This window comes from Elaeis guineensis, chromosome 5 (genome assembly GCF_000442705.2).
Source record: "Elaeis guineensis isolate ETL-2024a chromosome 5, EG11, whole genome shotgun sequence".
NCBI classification, from domain to species: Eukaryota; Viridiplantae; Streptophyta; class Magnoliopsida; order Arecales; family Arecaceae; genus Elaeis; species Elaeis guineensis.
The window spans coordinates 26,054,676-26,072,968 of record NC_025997.2 but is presented as its reverse complement, the minus strand read 5'-3'; the positions used below and the strand labels follow the sequence as shown (position 1 = coordinate 26,072,968).

Genomic DNA, 18,293 nt, shown 5'->3' with positions numbered 1-18,293 from the left:
CTTGATGAAAAAATTTATGATATCCAAAATAAAGAAAATGAGGATGAAGGTTCACTACAAACTTCTCCAAGTATAAGTCCATCACCAACTTCAAGCTCAAGCTCATCTCCAAATTTTACTCCCACAAGAATGAGAAGCCTAAGTGATATTTATGCCACTTGTGACTTTTGCATGATTGAGTCTAAAACTTATGAAGAAGCTATACATGAAGAAGTGTGGAACAAGGCAATGCAAGAAGAAATTGATGTATTGAGAAAAATAAAACTTGAAACTAGTAGAGAAACCCAATAATAAGAAAGTCATTGGCTTGAAGTGGATTTACAAGATAAAATACAATCCGGATGGGTTCATTCAAAGATACAAAGCAAGATTGATAGCAAAATGATACTCTCAACTACCCGAGATTGATTATCAAGAAATTTTTGCACCGGTTGATCGACATGATACAATTAGAACTCTCATTTCTATGGTGACACACAAAGATTAGAAACTACACCAACTTGATGTAAAGTCGACATTTTTGAATGGGATATTGAGGAAGAAATTTATGTAGAACAACCTCAAGATTTCATCATCAAAGGTCAAGAAAGCAAAGTGTACAAGTTGAAGAAAGTATTGTATGGGTTGAAGCAAGCACCCGAGCATGGTATTCTCAAATTGATACCTACTTCAATGGGAAAGGTTACCAAAGAAGTCCAAGTGAACCAACACTTTATGTGAAGAAGCAAGGTAATGACATTCTCATTATCTCTCTTTATGTTGATGATTTGATCATTATTGGTAACAATGAGAATATAATTTTAGCTTTCAAAGTGATATGATGAGAAGATATGAAATGAATGATATGGATTTACTCCATTACTTTTTGAGAATTGAAATCAAGCCAAGAGAAGATGATATTTTTATTTGTCAAAAGAAGTATATAGAAAGCATTCTCAAGAAGTTCAAAATGAAGAATTGCAATTTGTGGCAATACCTTTAGTGATAAATGAGAAGTTCATGAAAGAAGATGAAAGTGGTGAAGCCAATACACCACCATATAGAAGCATTGTTGGAAGCTTATTGTACTCACAACTATAAGATCGACATAATATTTGCATCAAGTTTACTTTCTAGATTCATGCAAAAGCCAAGAAGGTCCACTTTAGGGTCGCAAAAAGAGTCTTAAGATACATGAAAGTACCAAAGATTATGGCATCATGTATGAAAGGAGCATAAATGATATGTGAAGTTATTTGAATTTTGTGATAGTGATTGGACTGGAAGCATTGATGATATGAAGAGCACATCGGGCTATGTATTTTCTTTTAGATCCGATGTCATATCTTGGGCATCAAAGAAGTAAGACATTGTGGCATTGTCATCTACGAAAGTCGAATATATCTAACTATCTTGACGGTACAATAAATAATTTGATTGAGAAAATACTAGAAGATGTGGGTGAGAAGCAAGAAGAAGCCACTACACTACTTTGTGACAAAAGTCTACCATCTCTATGACAAAGAATCCTATCTATCATAGTTACACGAAGCATATCAAAATTAAATACCATTTCATAAGAGATGCGGTAGAAGAAAAAAAGTTGAAGTAAAGTATGTGAGGGCTCAAGATCAAGTGGCGGAATTTTCACCAAAGCATTATCTAAAGAGAAATTCATCTACTTTAGAGACCTCATAGGCATTCAAAACAATCATTAAAGGAGAGCGTTAAAATGTAATGTTTGTTCTTTTTAATTTCTAAATTATGTAAGTTTTTTGGTTTAGTTATATGTTGGGTTCATATATGGGCTCATATATAGTTGGGCTCATATTGTCATAATGATTTATGTATTGATATGTAAACTTTTGGAGGATGTGGTAGCCTCACACATAAGAGGCCTTATGTACTAAAAAAAAAAAGAAAGAACCCAGATCTACATTTTTCCCTAATTTTTCATCTCATTCTCCACTTCAATCTCCTCCCAAATTTCATCAAGTTGGTAAACAAAGCCAACACAAATGAGGTTAAAGTATATCCCCTCTTCCCCTTCCACCCCCTCAACTTTTTCTCAATTTATGCATGCTAGGGTAAGCCATCTTTATTTTCTTATTATTGAGTTCAGACAAGAGACATCCTCACATGATGAATCTTGCAATCACGGTATTTTCACTCAGTTTCCTCATTATGTATCTGGGTATGATACAAGACTATGTAAACAATATTCTAATTTACAACTCAAATGAGTACCTAAAATAGTTGTAGAGTAGAATCTCAGAAAAAGGTCATTTTGAGTTGCAAAATTCTTAATAAGATACATAATGTGATCCAGTTCATTGTTTATTCAAATAGGGTTCACCTATTTTGGATGAAATTCTTGTTTCTTAAATTAAAAAAAGAAAGTGGATAATTGATGCTATTATAAAGCAATGTAAAGTAGGTTTTGGCAAGATTTTAATGGTCTAAGGAGTATTATTTTGGGTTTTGTTGAGTTGAATTTGTGATGCTTCAATTTGTTTCTTAAGCTTAGGGCTTTAGTCTGTCTATTTGAGACCTGTTTTATGTCACTGGTTCTGACATTAGGTTGTTCACCTCATTGATGTTTTTTATGCATGTTCACCTTGTTGTAGGTTTATATCCATGTATTCGGTGTTTTTTGTATGGACCTTTTTTTAAAATCTATCAAATTTATACTCGAGGATATAACAAACATGGCATGCCACTCTTACGCACTCCAAAAGTTGAAGTATCTCGACTAGCTTGAACTCTTGAAATGTTGATAGTTGGCACAACCTTTTTTCCGTAAATGAGCCTCTAGCCTTAACTGATTTAACTATTACACTGTATCCTATTTTCAAAAAATTGTCTAGGATTTCTCGTCTCTTTATAGAAAAAAGGAAACTAGATTTACCAGTTGCTCAAAAAAAAATTGTACATATTTCCTGCCAAGACACTTAAAATGTTGCTAATCAGTCAGGTACTTTATTATTTGCCTATGTACATTTTGCACTAGCCTATCCTCAAATTGCAGTAGAAGCCAAAATATCTTGTGTATAATTAGTGAGGATCTGTTGCCTTAATTCTGCAGTGTATCGTATAAGCAGTGTCCACACTGTTAAGTCTATCATGGTTCTGCTTTATCTATAATAAGTTTTCTTTTATACCTCCTTGTATTGCTCATGGTTCTGCTTCTAGCTAATCTGCCATCATTCTTCTGCTATTCCAAATATATACAATTCTCCTTATCTCTGGCTATTCGCTGATTTCTTGTACGTCATTGTCGTTCCATGGTTTGTCTGTTATTGAGCTTAGACCATCCTTGATCTGGTGGTGTGTTGTCCTTTCATTTTGCATTATCGATCCTTCACCATCTATCCTTTGCGTGTTGAGCTCCAAAAAGTCTGCCTATGTCCAGTAAATTCTTCTGAAACATCTGCTGAGCATTTCCCCATTCTTCTTGGAACTTCTCATTCCTCCATATAGATTGCACGGTAAATGTTATTACCATTATTTATGCCCCAGTCTTTTTCCCCTTGAATGGGAAATGCTTAATCAGTCCCAATCCAAACTTAAGCCATTTTGGATCTGTATTCCTTGAGTGGATACAATGGGGAAATATTTAATGTTCATTGGTAGTCTGATAGGAAGTCAAAGAGATATTCTTTGTCCCTACAAGCCAATCAAAATTTATATTTTGATGGGTTTTTCTTATAATCTTCTAGACTCATGTATTAACATTTTATTAATAAAAGGCACTTTTCATCATATACTGCATCTTACTTTTGTAATGATTATGATGAACTCCATAAATCAGGACAATGATTTTAGGGTTATAATAAGATCATACCTATGAGATCTAAAATCCTAAAAAATCTTGATTTAGAATATTTCTAGTCATAGGAGTATTGACTAGAGGATCAATATTCCGGATAAACTAGCACTTTCTATTTATGCTCAATGGAGAGAGTGGTTGATCTCATAAGCCACTTATGTGAGACACTAATACAAAAAAGTGGGTGCTCATTAGAGAATGAGTTCACTGAATTGATTCGACTTAAGAAATGCCTTATGGAATCTACTTATCCGTCAAAAGATGTTTTCTTATAGTGGGAGGGGTGCATATAATCCTTTGATCTGAGATTACCACAGAACATTATATACATGAATCTATATTTTAGTTCATACTCATTTATCATGACTTAGTCATGTACAGGGTGATCTGGATATAATGGAACGTGTATGGAGATTATGAGTAGGTCAATATGAAATCGATCACTCCTGATAAAAGGAGATCGCATCCTACTTGCTCTAATCCATTGATGATTCAGGAAGCCTTTGATCAAAGCTGAATAAAAATTAGAAAGAATTTTAATATTTCACTAATTAAATCATCATTTAAGATTGAGAGAAATATAAATATGATATTGGATTTGACATCATTCAATATCCAAAATCATATTTCGGATGCAGAAAGATCGAAGGATCGAATTGCATACAATACAACAAAATAGGTTATTAGCGATGAAAATTTTTCATCACTAATAACCGATTTTCATCGCTAATAATATTAGCAACAAAATTTTGGTCGCTAATATTTCATCACAAATAATCCAATCATTGATAATATTTTACGATAAAAAAAAAATTTCATCGCTAATAAAAGATGTTTGCGATGAATATTTTTCATCGTTAAAAAAATGGATGAAAAAATTTAATAAAAAAAATATATTTATGTGAAAAATTTTTGTCACTTTTATTTTTTAAAGCTTTAGCGATGAAAATTTTCATCGCAAAAAATTATTTTTGCAACAAAAATAATTCGTTGCTATTAATTTAATAAAAAAATTATTTAGAAAAAAAATTAAATAATATTTGTGATGAAAAAAATTCATCGTAAATAACTTAATGATTTACGATGAATACTTTTTCATCACTATTAATTATATATTTATTGATAAATTAAATTATGTTAGTAAAATATTTTTAGCGATGAATATTTCATCAAAAATAATTTCATTGCTAATAATTTACTCATATTTTTTTTAAAAAAAATTATGAATATATATTTTAAATTTATATGTATAATATTTTTTATAAATTAAAAAAAAATAAAAAAAATTTACATAATAAACTGACAAATATATTTTATTATTTTATTATATTAAATTAAAATTATAAAAAATTTAAAATAAAAAAGTACATCAGTAAGCTGTCAAATATCGACATCTGAAGAACGAGCTGGGGACGGAGAGCGCTCAACGGAGCTCAGACCGACGATGAAGCTTGGATCGACCTGCTGCTTCTTCATCAGCTATATCGTCTGATCCATCTGTGCATCTGCTCTATCATCTGGATCTAGAAGTATTTATAGTCATCGACGCATGCAGCCAACTCTTGAGCTCACTATCGATCCTCGACAGTCTGCTGTCGATCCTTGGCAGCTTGTCTCTGTACCTCCGTCAGCCAAGCCTCACACACAGAATGGATGTCCGTCCTAGATGTGCATGAGGATGAGGGAGCAGTGATCCCATACCCTAGACCCCTAATATAACAGGGTCTTGTACCGAGCACCCGATCACAGATCTCATCTTCAGTGGGTGCGGTCGAGCCCTCAGGGGTAGGCTGAGATCTAATCTCTGTCATACGATCCTGAAAATTAAAATTAAAATTATTTTAATTTTATTACAAAATTAGATTACGAATGAAAAATAATTGAAAAGACGTATAAAGAGCTTCTGGCTCTCCATTGTCCACTCCCCCGATCGTTGCTGGTGGGTCCGTTGGTAGATATCGATCCTACTAAGAAGCTCACCACTCTCAGCATCTCTTTGCAATTTAAGAATTAATTAAAAAAAATTAAATAACTAGATAATTATATGCTAATTAAAAATTAAAAATTACCTACCATATACTCTATATGACGAGCAAATGATCTCGAACCCCCACAATGCGACACGATCTGTCTCGCCTGGTTCACCGCATTTTGGGCACATCGTCTCTGTAAAATTATCAGTAAAATTAGTAGATAAAAAATTTAATTTAAAAATAAATGATTAAGTCATTAAACTATAAAAAGAAAAGTTTAGATGTGTAACCTGATATGCCGGATCCTGGTACTGCCGACATATAGTAGTCCAATCATTTATGGTGATGCTGTCATAGAGCTGCTGCCACGCTGCCTCCTCTCTATGATCCTGCACCACCTGATACCAATGCTGATGCATGTGATGGCGATAGTCCTTGAAACGCAACGATAGCTGAATATCGATGACTCGCCTCACACGATTCTCCTCAAAATCAGCGATATCAAATACACCCTGCCAATAATAAATATTAGAAGAATACTATGCAAATTAAATATTCACAGTATAATTTATTTTATCTGTAAGTAGGTGTAAAAAACTTCTCTTTGAGTTGGTAGAACGTGACGCCAATCGAAGAGCATCATGGGGGCATAACTACGGCATATGATGCCCAGCTCAATCTGCCATGGATCACACCATCCCCTAATGGGTCTGGTGTAGCCGATCGATATCTCAATCTGAAGATGCTATCCTGGGTGCTCGTGTCTCCAATGCTCCAGAGCAAGGTTCTTCGATGGACCTTATGCTCGCCTCACCACCGATGAGGACTCACCTGAAACAATAATAAATAAATCATTAGTATGATCCAAATAAAAGAATCAAATTTTATTATATATAAAGTGTAATAGTTAATATCACTGGAACCCACCTCACTGGGACATGTCGGTGCAGGACCCTCCGACAGTGAAGCTGGTGCGGCAATGGAGATCGATGGAGGTGCCTCAACCTTTGAGGCATCTGTAGGGAGCTGTGAACGCGAACGTCATCGTCTGTCTCCTGGTGCCATATCTGCAGGAATTGAGATATAAATAAATATAATATTAAATAATAGTAATAAAAATTAAATAATATTCTAATAAATATATTTATTTCGCACCCTATCCACCATATACCCAGAGAATAATGGACAGATAACTACGGAATACCACATAATGAAATGAAATACCAACTATTAACAACAATAATATTATTACTTATCCAAAAAACCTGAATACGGGACATCTACAGCTCAATATAATTTAAGTATCATCTTTAAACGTATATTCGAAGATAGATTTCTATTTATCGAAAAAGAATAACTTCGTATTGAAATTTCTTCATTAGAAATTTCAATAGAATTTTCTCTAAAATAAAAATATTTTTTTTATTTATAATTTCAACAGCATACAAAATAGCACATAAAATAATTTAATTATAACAAATAACAGCAATGTGCATTGTGTTAGTGAAAAAATAATTAGTCAAATAATTAAATAATTTCAGCAGTAACACTAAAAAATAATATGCAACAATTATAATAATTTTAGCCCGGCACGACCAGGCCAAACCTGGAATCGACCCGACTCAACCCCGACCTGCCCCGACCTGACCAATCCCGGCCCCACCCAACCTGCCGGACTACCCCATCCCCATCCCGGACCCATCCCCGAAGGCCCCGACCCGATCCGAAACCGACCCGATTCGGAACCGACCTAGAACCGACCCGACCTGTACCCGACCCAAAATCAACTCAACCTGTACCCGACCCGACCCGACTCAGCCCACCCTGCATTGATCCGACCTGACCCAGCCCCAACCTAACCCGAACTAGACCCAACTCGGCTCCACCCAACCAGCCCCAGCCCAACCTGACCTTGCCCAACCCGCCCCGCCCCGCCCCGGCCCCAGCCCGACTCGGCTCGGCTCCACCCAACCCACGCCAGCTCGATCGAACCTGGCCCGACCGGCCCCATCCAGGCCTGACCCACCCCAACCCAAGCCCGACCCATCCGAACCCATGCGTGCCCTGCCTGTAGGCCCCGCGACCCGCAAGCCACGCGTGCCCAACTTGTCGTCCCTGGCACAGTTGCGCCCCGGCTCGTCGTTGCCAGCTTTAGCTCTGGCTCATCGGCCCCTCCCTGGCCCACTATCGCCGGCCCAGCCTTGGCATAGCCGTGACCCGACCCCATCCCGGCTCGTCGACTCTGGCTCAGGCTCGGTGGCCCCGGCCCGCCGTTGTCGACCCCGACACGCACCGGCACGTAGGCCCTACATGGTTGCGGCCCGCAGGCCGCACGTGGTCGCGGCCCACCATCTCAACCCAGGCGCACTGTCCTTGGCACACTGGTCGCAGCACACCGACCCCGACACGTTCCCCGTCCTCATCTGCGGGCCGCAGCCCGCACATGGTCGCGGCCCACCGTCCCGACCCAAGCACACTGTCCTCAGCACGCCGGCCCCGGCATGTTCCCCGTCCTCATCCCCAATCCGAACCCACCCCAAAAAAAAAAAAGAAGAGTCGATGTCGTCGGCTCCAGCTCTGGTTTGTCGGCCCTGGCCTCGACCCATTACCGACCCCACGTGGTCGTCCCCAGCCCACCATCATCGTCGCCGTCGTGGCCCACAGGCCCCACGTGGCCACGGCCTACCGTCTCGACCTAGGCGCACCGTCCCCGGCACGTTCCCTATCCCCATCCTCGGCCCAAACCCACTTAAAAAAAAAATAGAGATGAAGTCGACTCACCTCGACGGCGGCGGCGGTAGAGGAAATTGGGATGGCGGAGAAAATCAAAGGCACGAGGGACGTCGGGGGGGAGGAAGCTCATGGGAGGGGGAGGAAGTCAAACTGCTGGGGGGGGGACGAAGAAGAAAAATGGGTTTCCGATGTGAGTTGATGGGATGCAGGGTATTAGCGATGCAAATTTTCGTCACTACTAATCAGTTTTCGTCGTCAATAATTCGAACAAAAAATATTTACGATGAAAAATTAATTTTCATTGCTAATAATTCCCACCAAAAAAAAAATCTCGTTGAAAAAATTCAACCCCGAGAAAATATTATTGATGACGAAAATTTTCTATGTTGTCGCTAATTACATAATTAGCGACAAAATTTTTTTTCATCGCTAATAATTAATAAAAAATAATTTCTCATTTAAAAAAATATTCTCCTGACCAAGTCTTGTTCTCAATATTATTTTCTTCCATTCATTTTTCATTCATCTCTTAGCCAGAATAATGCAATAATATATGTATATATGTGTGTGTGTATATATATATAGCTGATGTAGTAAATATATCAACTTTTCAGAATATTTTAGTAATGAAATGGATGAACTATGGTAAGAACAAAAACTTGCAATAATTTTGCCGCTTCTCATTGACAGTCATCTCGATGAAGCATGGGTGATGCAGTGCTAGCATCCACTCCTCAAGGGCCTATACCACCACTTATTATAGAGGACCCGTAACGATTCAACGACCTAATTCGACAGGTCCAAGCATTAACCAATACCGTCCAGCATTTACAGCACATTACAGCAATGACAATGCCCGCAACATGCTCCTCAAACTATGCCCTCTCCGTGTAGCCAGCAAAACTGCTTTCAGAGAATTTTTTTGAGGTGCGCATCATCTTGCCCTGATCGATCGACAATCACCATCCCATCAGGATCCAGGCATGAAGAATAATGCCAACATTCTCCGATCTCCTCCAATGGAGATTCGACCTTGGGCTACTCTCCGTGCCTCACAAAATCTTGTCGGGAAAGACCTCGAGCAAAAGGTCTGAAAGATCGAACGTCATCTGGACAAGATTCAAATAGACAGCCAAAGGAATGATGACATCCTCAGCTTCAATTTTCAACCATCTTTCTCTTGATCCATCCTCCAAGAATTAATTTTGGATTGGTTCAAGATGCCACTGATAGAGCCTTATAAAGATTGAGGATCAGAGATATCTTAATATTATACATACCTTTCTTGTGCACATATTATTTTATAAAAACTATATAATATTTATTTTTATAAATATAAAAAAATTATTATAATATATCTAAACATCCTTCAATAGAAAAATTTTCATTGCTAATAATCTATAATTTATGAATTTTTAAAATTTTTTATTTTTTTCAAATATTAGTGATGGAAATTTTCAAATATTTATGATAGAAATATAATTTTTGTCGCAAATACATGTTATTTACGATGAAAATAGAGTTTTCATCACAAATAATTTATAATTTTTAAATTTTTAAATTTTTTTATTTTTTTCTCATTTATTAGTGAGAAAAACTTTTCATCGTAAATAATAGAGTATTTATGATGAAAATTGAGTTTTTATTATTAATATTAATTATTGATGATATTAAATTTTTATTGTAAATAATTTATAATTTTTAAATTTTTAAAAATTTTATTTTTTTCAGGTATTAGCGATGAAAATATTACATGTAAATATTAGATATTTGTGACAAAAAAATTACTGTTTGTTATAAATACTCATTATTTACGACGTAATATTTTTATCATAAATAATCTATAATTTTTAAATTTTTAAAATTTTTTATTTTTTTCAAATATTAGCGATGAAAATTTTTCATGGTAAATACTAAAGTATTTATGATAGAAAATTAATTTTTATCACAAATATACAAGTATTTGTGATGTAATATTTTCATCATAAATAATCTATAATTTTTAAATTTTTAAAATTTTTTATTTTTTTACACATATTAGCGATGAAAATTTTTTATCATAAATAAAATATATTTGCGATGAAAATTTTAATTTCATCATAAAAATCAATCATTTATGACATAACATTTTCATCACAAATAATATATAATTTTTAAATTTTTAATTTTTTTTAATTTTTTCACATATTAGCGATAAAAAAATTTTATCATAAATAAAATATATTTGAGATAAAATTTAGTTTTCATCATCAATACTCTATTATTTACGACATAATATTTTCATCATAAATAATCTATAATTTTTAAAATTTTAAAATTCTTCCTCTTGAAGTATTTTCAAATATCATATATTTTTTCTTTTAATAAGCATTTGTTCGTCACTGTGTCCACAGCATCAAATTCCCCACGAACCTGCCTGCCTCGCGCCCACGCCCGCTGCCTCGCCCGCGTTGCTTCCACGTTGCTTCTGCGTCGCACCCGCGTGAGCCTTCTGCGCGCTCACGCACGCGTTAATGCTTCAAAAAGAAATTTTTTATTCCAAAAGGAAACTTTTGTTTCTTTACAATTACATCTATATCCTTTTGGGTTTCTTGCATAGTATCTTCATTTTCTATAATACCGTATGCATCCTTCTTTTATTTTAATTTTATTTTAAGTCTAATTTTCTTCAAACTTGAGTCTTTTTGATCTATAAATCAGACTCTTTATATCGACGATCACTTTTCCTTAAAATATAAAAAGAAACATCAAATTCTTAATAAATAAAATAAATTAACTATAATTTTCTGCTTTAAATGACTTAAATTAAGTGTTTATCGCACTCCCAACTTGAATTTTGCTCGTCCTCGAGTAAAATAGATATATCAGCATTGTGTACCGACTCGATCTTGACTAAAAAGTTAAGTTAGGCATCCCAAAAGATAGATGATACCTGGTCAGACCATTAAAGAGATACTTCATTGGATTATCAATTTGACCCAATTAGTGGTTGAGTATTAACTAAAAAAATTTCAAGAGCTTTTCTTTCACTAATTCTCCACTTTACTCTTTAAATCTTCTAACTTAATGTGAGAGGGGTTTATTATCTTCTTGCAATTTAGTCTCCTTATTATCTTTTTTTTTTTAACATTGCCCACCTTTTTACGCGAACCATAACGCTTACTTAGGTGAAAGGGCCCGGTTACTCAGTAGGAAACTAATGTTATATTTTTTTTTTAAATAAATTTTAAGGAGAATTTTTTACATACCTCGACCTTTCCACCCAATCTCTCATGAAGCAGATTCTTTATTGAGATCAGTAAGAAGAGGGTTGTAGAATCATTCCTAAAATTTGGTCTAGTCTAAACCCTACCATTCATTGGATTTTCTTAATAATTTATTCCTCAGTATCTCTAAAATTATCTTGACTGTTAATCATTCATTTATTAGGATGCCTAATTGACTCTTAATCAAAATAAAATTTGGATACACAAAACTAATTATTTCTGACCATACTCGAGGATTTGATTAATTTTTATTTCCTTCCCCCCAACTTAATCTACATTATCCTCAATGGAGTAGGAAAGCAAAGAAAATAAAAGGAGAGAGTGCACCTGGGATAATTTTACTTCAGAAGTTGAAGATAGCTTCATTGATTAATAGGCTCTTGTTCTAAATTCCTACAGCTGCGGTAAAGTAAAAAAAATATGAAATCATTGGGTTGCCTCCAACAAGCACTAAGTTTTACGTCTTCAGTCAGACGCTAAAAGAGTGTCTATCCTATTCCTGCTTGAATCTTAACATGAGTGTCGATCCCTCTTTCAAAAATAATATGTCCTAATACAATTCCTTTCCACACCATGAAATGGCTCTTTTCCCAACTTAGGACAAGATTTGTCTCCATACACTGTTTAAGAACTTTGGAAAGATTATGGAGACAATCCTCAAAGGTGGTTCCAAATATAAAAAAATCATCCATAAAAACTTCAAGATATTTATCCACCATATCCGAAAAAATGGTCAGTATGCACCGTTGAAATGTAGCAGGTGCATTGCAGAGCCCGAATGATATATGCCGAAAAGCGAAGGTGCCATAGGGGCAGGTGAAGGTAGTCTTTTCTTGGTCATCCGAAAATATAGGTACTTGATTGTACCCTAAATAACCATCAAAAAAATAGAAGAAACTTTGTCCTGCTAGCCGTTCTAAAATTTGGTCAATAAAAGGCAAAGGAAAATGATCTTTCCTAGTAACGGCATTCAGCTTTTGGTAGTCCACACATACTCGCCAACCAGTTGTTGCACGAGTAGAAATTAATTCACCCTCATCATTCTCTATTACGGTAATACCTGACTTCTTAGGTACTACTTGGGTTAGACTAACCCACTGGCTATCTGAAATTGGATAGATAATTCTAACATCTAGCCATTTCACTACTTCCTTTTTCACGACTTCTCGCATATTCGGATTTAATCTTCGTTGCATGTCCCTATGTGGTTTTGCCTCAACCTCGCAGTGAATATGATGCATGCAAACAGAAGGATCTATACCCTTCAAATCGACAATTGACCACCCTATAGCCTCTTTATGCTTTTTGAGTACCCCGACAAGTTTGTCTTCCTGGTCGTTGGTTAGGTCAGACGCAATGATCACTGGAAGGGTATCATTGGATCCAAAAATGAATATTTCAGCGTGGCAGGAAGAAGCTTTAGCTCTAGAGTAGGTGGTGCTTCTAAAGATGGTACCAGAGGGCTTGATTGAATTGGTAATTGCTCGTACTTTACAGTCCAAGGGGGATTGGTGCTAAAATTGGGAGGTTCTAGCAAAGCATGTATTTCTTCAGTGTATCCATCAATATCAAAATTATTCATTCTAAAATGTGTTAGGCATGCCTGTAAAGGATCTGAGTTGAGCAAGGTAGGAGCTTTATCTTCTATAACTTTCTCTAACAAGTTGATCTAGTTATGGTCGTACACAGGTGGTCCCAAAGATGCATTGAAAATATTCAACCTTAGCTTCTTATTTTTGAAAGTTACATCCATAACTCCGATCCTACAATTTATACAAGCATTAGCGGTTGCTAAGAAGGGTCTACCTAAGATGATTGGTATTTGGTTGGGTCGCTACCAGATTCCATATCCAGCACAAGAAAGTCGACAAGAAAGTAAAATTCATCTACTTTCACCAATACGTCTTCTAGCATTCCACGGGGTACCTTAATAGATCGATCTGCTAGTTGTAAGGTCACTGTCGTGGGTTTTAACTCTCCAAATCCAAATAGGTCATATACAGAGCTCAGGAGAAGGTTGACACTTGCACCCAAATCTAATAATGCCTTCTTAATCGTGAGGTTCTCTATGACACAAGAAATAATTGGGGTACCTGGATCTTTCAGTTTGGGTGGGGTGATTTGCTGGAAAACTGAGCTGGCCTGCTCAGTTAGGTGGATTTTTCTTGGTATTTGTGCCTTTGATTTTTATTTCTATGTACATAGGTCCTTTAGAAATTTGGCATAGATCGAAACTTGCTTAATGGCATCGAGAAGAGATAAGTTTATCTGGACCTGTTTAAACAGTTCAACATTTCATTTATTTTTATACCCTTCTTATCAAGAGGCAGAGAGGATTCTAAACTGAAAAATGGAGCTTTAGGTGCAGGTGCTGGGTTAACAGGTTCTTTCCTCTCTTCAGATTTCTTCTTTTCTGTTGTAGCTGGAATTGGTTGCTCTTGTTGTTGGATTACTTCAGGTTGATTTAAGATTTTTTCGCTTCTAAGAGTCATGATCGATTTGGCATGTTCGAAAAAAGTTTTAAGACCAATGGAGCTTTCAGTCATGTACTGTCCTTTTGGGTTATTAATGGGCTGACTGGGTAATTTGCCTTCTTCCCTCCTACTGAAAGCTGTTGCTAGCTGACCTATCTGGGTCTCTATCTTTGCTATTGATTGCGTATGGGAGTGAAGGAGTTGGGTATTCATTTCTAGTCCTTCAAGTGCTTGCAGAACCTTTTCTTCGAAAGCCGAGCTATGAGTACTCGAAGTGGGTTGAGGAGGGTTCTGGTATTGTGGCTGGGATGGATGCCTAAAAGTTACATCCGGGTAACCTGATCTTTGTTGCATCGGAGGAACCACTGGTTGTGATTTTCAGAAAAAATTTGGATGGTTTCTCGAGCCGGGGTTATAAGTGTTCGAATAAGGATCGTTTCCTGGTCTGCGAGCTTGTTGGACTTGAGCTTGCTGAACCTGCTCGTGCACAAACTCAGAAAATTGAGGTGCGGCTGGGCATTTACTAACAAAATGGTTCGGACTTGCACACAATGCACAAACTTCTTGGATTGGGTTAGGTAGAATCGGAGATTGTCCAGTATTTAGAAGACGGTCTAATTTTTGGGACAGTTCATCTACCTTAATATGGATATCCATGACGTTTCCAATCTGATAAATTCCACTTCTTTTTTGTTGAAACATGGGTTGTTCTCTAGAGGTGGCAGACATATGATGTAAGAAATTCTCACTAAGTATTTCAAAGAGCTGCCAGGCTTCATCCTCACTCTTTAGCATGAATGTCCCACCACATGATGCATCAACCATTTGTTGGTGTTTCTCCGATAGACCATCATAAAAATACTGACAAAGTTGCCATTTAGGGACAGCATGGTGTGGACATTTACGAATGAGATCCCTTAACCTTTCCCATGTCTCATGAAAAAGTTTACCCTTCAATTGGAAAAAACTGGTGATAGCTTTTTTAATTTGATTTGTTTTTCCAATTGAAAAGTATTTCTTGAGAAATTCTCTCTGAAAATGATCCGAAGTTGAAATGGTTATAGAGTCTAAGGAGTTTAACCAATGTTTGGCTTTGTCCTTAAGTGAGAAAGGGAACAGTTTCAACCTAAGGGCATCATCTGAGAAGTTTTGGATTTTTACTGTGGTACAAATTTTAAAAATTCATCCAAGTGTTTGTATGGGTCCTCATTACTAAGTCCATAGAACGATGGCAATATTTGAATAATGCTAGACTTAATCTCATATTGGGTAGCTTCTACTGGAGGTGCTTGAATACATGGAGAGTAGGTATACGAGGATGGAGTGAAGTATTCTCTCAATGAGTGTGGAGGATTAGCCTCACCAGGTGCAGCCATGTTTCTAACTCGGATAGTCCTAAGAGTCTTTTCTAATTCTTCGTCTAATGGTTGCAAGTCGGGTTTTAGTGATCGTCGACCTAACATGCAACTAAAAGGTCTATGTAGGACTATCCTAGTCTGTTAAGGATTTTTTTTTTTTATTAAGAGGAGAAGAAAAGAGAGAAAAGAGTTCTAAAGAAGAGATCCTAAGAAGTCCTAAAACTAATAGAAGAATTAGTTGTGGTTAGATTTTAATTACAATCAAGTTAGCACGCAGTGGACTCTCTATCCTAAAGTTACCCTAGTTCTAGACAGCTCCTAACTGTAGTTAGCTTTCAAGCCCTCCAAGTCGGAGCTTGACCAACCAACTGGCCAGATAAGTGTAAGGTTGGTGGGAGTCCCCCCGTTGCTTTCCTTAGACACCAATTAAATTAGTCAGGTCAGCGAACGGAACCAATTAAAAACCACCTTCCTTCGGCCCAATCGTTCCGCAAACCACTTGCCAAAACACTAGCTAGCTGACCAAGTCTAACCCGGTTCAACTCTCAGGGTCACTTGTCCTAATGAGCTCGAAATCCTTAGGGGTCAACGTCTAATTAATTTTAGATTAAGATCTAGGTTATGCAAATGTAAGGGAGTGATTTGTGGACCAAGGAAGGGTGATCAAATCCCCACCTTATCTGATTAATGGGTTATTGCCCTTAAGATTAATTATGGAGATAAGATGCAAAGAAACAAGGTGTCCAATCAAGTTAAAAATTTTTATATTTGAGGTTACGCTATTTTAGTTAAGTGTTATGAAATATCAGTGGCTTTTTTTTTTAATTCAACCGTGCCAAGATCCCCGGCAATGGCACCAAAATTTGATGCGTAGTCGTTGATAGCACCAAAAATAACTCTACTCACTACGTAGATAGGATGAGTCAAGATCGTATCCTCAAGGACCTTGGGCTAAGTTGAGATTACAAAATAAAAGAAAGAAGCATTGTTTTGATTTAGAAAATAAATTATTTTAAAATTAATGTAATTAGAAAATAAAGAGCTCGAGAGTTTTGAATTAATTTGCACTAACAGAGTTGTATCTCTTTTTTTAATTAAATAGATGCGATTAATCTTAGAAAAAATATCTATCTTTCCTTGGCACACCCCATACCCGTAGATCACGGTGTGTCTTCGAAAAGTACTAGGTAAACAATTTTTTTTTCTCGGCACGTCCCGTATCCGTAGATCATGACGTGTCTCCGAAAAGTAAAAGTTATTCCTAATATTAATCTAACAGGAAAGCATAAATAAAAGTATATGAAAGAGAGTAAATAAAGAACTCATGATGATTTAAATAAAAAGCATAATCTTTATTGCATATAAAGAAATACAAGAAAGTTTAGAATAATAAACCATCTCTGTATCGTTATAAAATTTCTTCTCCACTCCCAAACTGCTAGCCTAGCTGCTCATGAAGTAGTCCCTTTCTATTCCTCTATGCAAAGCTCTAGAAGAATTTCTAGGCTCCCCCTCCAATGGAAGTACAAAAGCCTTTTTATAGGTGTTAGGAGGGAAGAGTTTTACATGATTTTTCGATGTGGGACTAAAGAAAATACTAAGGACTAAAAGATGAATGGATGAGATGGAAAGATCACGAACAGATAAAAAAAATACAAATTCCACCTCTTGAAGTATTTTCAAATATCATATTTTTTTCCTTTTAATAAGCATTTGTTCGTCACTGTGTCCACAGCATCAAATTCCCCACGAACCTGCTTGCCTCGCGCTCGTGCCCACGCCCACTGCCTCGCCCGCATTGCTTCCACGTTGATTCCGCGTTGCTTCCACATCGCCTCACGTGAGCCTTCTGCGCGCTCACGCACGCGTTAACGCTTCAAAAAGAAATTTTTTTATTCCAAAAAGAAACTTTTGTTTCTTTACAATTACATCTATATCCTTTTGGGTTTCTTGTATAGTATCTTCATTTTCTATAATACCGTATGCATCCTTTTTTATTTTAATTTTATTTTAAGTTCAATTTTCTTCAAACTTGAGTCTTTTTGATCTATGAATCGGACTTTTTATATCGGCGATCACCTTTTCTGTAAAACATAAAAAAAATATCAAATTCTTAATAAATAAAATAAATGAACTATAATTTTTTGCTTTAAATGACTTAAATTAAGTGTTTATCAATTTTCATTGCAAATACTTTCATTATTTAGGATGAAACTATTTTCATCACTAATATTTGAAAATTTAAAATTAAAATAAATATTTTATTATTTATGATGATTAATTTCATCATAAATAATATGTATTTATGATGAAATTTTATTTTCATTATAAATATGAAGATATTTGTGATAAAAATTTATTTTCATCGTAAATAAATAATTATTAGAGATGAATTTTGATTTTTGTCGTAAATATCCTTATTTGCGATGAAATATATTTTCATCGTAAATAAATTTATCGTAAAAAGTGGCATTTCTTGTAGTGATAGTAACTTTTTACTGAAGGATATTTTTGATATTTCTATCAAAATTTTATATCTTCTAGGTAGACATGATACGTTGCTAGATGTCAATCTTGTCTTGTGGGTTTGATCGAATTAAAGCCTACTTGGTCCAACTAAAAGAAATATATATATATATATATATATCTTAAGCCAGCATGTGATCTACACACGCTTGGGC

The 18,293-nt window shown here is 35.9% G+C and overlaps 1 non-coding gene across 1 annotated transcript; it reads left to right on the top strand.

Moving 5' to 3' along the window:
- Positions 1 to 15,137: 15,137 nt before the first annotated feature.
- Positions 15,138 to 15,243, top strand: LOC140858242 (small nucleolar RNA R71). The gene has a single exon (XR_012141809.1). It is a non-coding gene; the product is annotated as a small nucleolar RNA R71 (small nucleolar RNA).
- The last annotated feature ends 3,050 nt before the right edge of the window (positions 15,244 to 18,293 follow it).